We start from the raw sequence: 3,529 nt of genomic DNA on the forward strand, positions 1-3,529 counted from the left end.
ATTCCTCATCCTTCGAAGCTACTAACAATTTCTTGGTTCAACGCCATGCACCATACTTTGTTTTCCAGTTTGATTGAATGCGTAGTTGGTTTGTAGATGTAGATACTCCGCTTTCTTGATCACTGTTCCTCCCTGTGAATGTGAAATCGTCGTGAAATAGCTCTTTTTGTTTTTTTTATTCTCTTCATTTTCCCATAATTTTTTGCCTATTTTTATTCATTTTTCATTTCAGGTCACAGTAATTTATTTTTTATAATCAGCGCACTCACCCTCGCCAATATTTCGATCCTGGTATTTAAAAATTTCATTCATTTTTTCTCATAGATTTCAAATCTTGTCAACACTGTTTTAGAGAACGGAAGTCCAAACCAAATGAGTCAGACCAGTGAAATAATCACATTCAGATTTTATGAACTTTGACTAATGCGGGTTCAAACTGATTTTCCTCCGCTACCTGATTGACATTAGAATGCAAGTCATGTTATTTGAGAAATGATTGTGTTTCTGTTTTCGATGCTACGGTCACGAATATTTCATTTATATAGGTGAGTGGGAAAGTAGGAATTCAAATAACGGGGTGATAATTGAATATATATATATATATATATATATATATATATACAGTGTCACCATCAAAGTGCGCACCATATGGGGAACTTTTTTTTCGAAAAGTTTCAATGAAGTTCAACTTCGGAACTTGTTTGTGCTTCAAATTTAACTTGAAATGATGCGGCCAACTACGATCAGTGTTTGTCAAATTCAACTTTTCTTTTTTTCTAAATTGAAAAAGTGCATTTCTAGATCGAATTTAACAAAAAAGTTACTTGAAAAAGTTGTGTCTACGGCAATTTTATATCCATATGTCAAATTTTATGCAACTAGGATAAAGTTAACGTTTTGCTTATTTTCGACAGATATCCACTTTATTTTAAAAAACAAGTTCGGTTAATTGTCATCAATTCATGTATACATAACAAACTCATCATGGAGTTTAACATTTCTGATAAATTTTTACTTATATGGACATTTTTAGAGAGAAATTAAAAATTTGATATAAAAATTTTGACATGACTGGTGCACAGTTTCAATCACTTGGCTATTTTCTTAAACAAACGTCAGTACCTTCAATTTTGAAAAAGCAGACACAACTCAAAAACTGCAATAAGTTTTAATAAAATTACTAAAGTTAAAATTACATTAAAATGTCAATATTCAGTATTTACAGATTATTTATAAACACTAACTAGGGCGGTAAAGATGCTCAATCACGTTGAATAACATTTTTAAGTAGGTCTTGACAAACAAAATGCATGCTATGGTACTGTGAAGTTGTTGATTTACTTGTCAAATTTTTAACAGTTATTGTTGCAATAATGTTGTCTCTTCAGGAAAGAACAGAAATAGTTTTATTACGTGGTGAGAATACACCATACCGGCAAGTAGCTAAAATTTTTAATGAACGGCATCCAGGAAAAAATGTTCAACATACTACTGTGTCAAGATAATGTCGAAATTCAGAGAAACAGGATCCGTAGCAAATCAATTTAAGAAAAAGCACACTCCAAGTAAATATGATGAGGAGGCCCAATTTAACATTTGTTTAAAAGTTATTGAACACGGTCAAACGAGCATAACCGATATTATAAAAAATACCGATTACAAGAGAGAAAGTGTTAGAGAAATTTTATTAAAGAATAAATTTTGGCCTTACAAGCCAAAATTTATTAACACATTGAAAGAACGAGATTTTGATGTCCGTTTGGGGTTTTCATTCTGGTTTCAAGGAGAGAGAGAAGAAAATGTAAAGTTTCCGTATAAAATTTTATAGACAGATGAGGCAACGTTCTCTTCAAATGGAACGGTAAGTTCTCAAAATTGCCAATAGTGGGCCCAAGAAAGTCACAATTTCACAGTTGAATGTCGTGATCAGTATTCCTTTAAAACTAATGTATGGTGTGGGATACTTAACGACCAAATGATTGGGCCATTTTTCTTTAGGAAAAATTTAAAATCCGTCGGTTATCTCAACCTTTCAAATAATGAGGTTAGTGAGGTTTTAGATAATATGCCTTTAAATATTAAATACGACCTATGGTATCAGCTTGATGGCGCACCAATACATGACAGCGTTGCTGTAAAACAGTTCCTCCAACAAATGTTCAGACTTGACGCCTTTACTTTTTCTTGTGGGGTTACCTGAAACAAGAAGTACTGAAGTAGACCATTTACTGACATACAACATCTGAAAAATACCATTCGCGAGTGCTGTGCAAATATAAATCCCCGATTTATGAAAAATGCAGTTACAGATGTCAGTAGAAGGACCATAATTTGTATTGCACGTGGAGGACGACATACTGAAATGTAGGCTATAAGTGTTTGACAACTTCATTTAGATCAATAAGTAATTTTTTGTACCCATTTGTATTTTCTATAATATTATTGTTGTTTAAAATTTATAATAATAATAATAGTTCCATCAAGATTATTTGAATTTTTTTTAGTTGCCTCTGCTTTTTCGAAATCAAAGGTTTAAAATCTGTTTAAAATCTGTTTTTCCGATAACCAGCTGTCGCACCCCTACGAACGACAACCCTCAGAAGTCGAAACTTGTGCGAGCTGAGGATTAACGAGGTCTTACCTTTTAACGTGTGATTCCTAACACGGGTTGGACGGTAGCAAGTGAAGATCGATCGTTCAGACTAGGGCTTGAACCACCGACCAACACGGCAGTCAATTCGAGCGAGTGAACAAAGCACCCACGCCGAACCGCTTGGCTACCGACTGTTCATGACCGACTGTTCAAGAAAATAGCTAAGTGATTGAAACTTTGTACCAGTCATGTTAAAATTGTTATATCAAATTTTTAATTTCTCTCTAAAAATGTCCTTATAAGTAAAAATTTATCAGAAAAGTTAAACTTCGTGATGAGTTTGTTATGTATACATGAATTGATGACAATTAACCAAACTTGTTTTTTAAAATAAAGGGGATATCTGTCAAAAAAAAGCAAAACGTCAACTTTATCCTAGTTGCATAAAATTTGGCATATGGATATAAAATTGCCGTAGACACAACTTTTTCAAGTAACTTCTTGTTAAATTCTCCATATAGTCAAATAAAATTACTCTTTCAATCCTTTTCTGCCAGTCTTCTTCGATACTTCATCAGATACTTCAGATACTTCATCAAAATACAAATTGTTATCAATTAAAAAACTTTGTATTTCATCTTTCCTTGAATTTTTATTCGGTACTCTGTCGCAAATAATAGGGAGCGTTGTCAAGAACTATTACACTATTAGCATTCAAATTTGGGATCAATGTGTTTTCAAACCATTTTTTGAAAATATAAAATATAATTTCAAAGAATTCCGAACCCACCCTTTATTTCCTCCGCTCCGCAATGCACGATCTTAAGTCGCGATCTTTTGCTTGCAGTCATGTTAGGCGTTTACATTCTCAAACCATCAGTCCACCCTTTCGTAACTGTGTCGTGAGTGTCATACCAAGTTTTGTCCGAATACAAA

This window comes from Leptinotarsa decemlineata, unplaced genomic scaffold (assembly GCF_025532065.1).
Source record: "Leptinotarsa decemlineata unplaced genomic scaffold, Ldec_3_MD MMD2_tig00026299_RagTag_RagTag, whole genome shotgun sequence".
Lineage (NCBI taxonomy): Eukaryota > Metazoa > Arthropoda > Insecta > Coleoptera > Chrysomelidae > Leptinotarsa > Leptinotarsa decemlineata.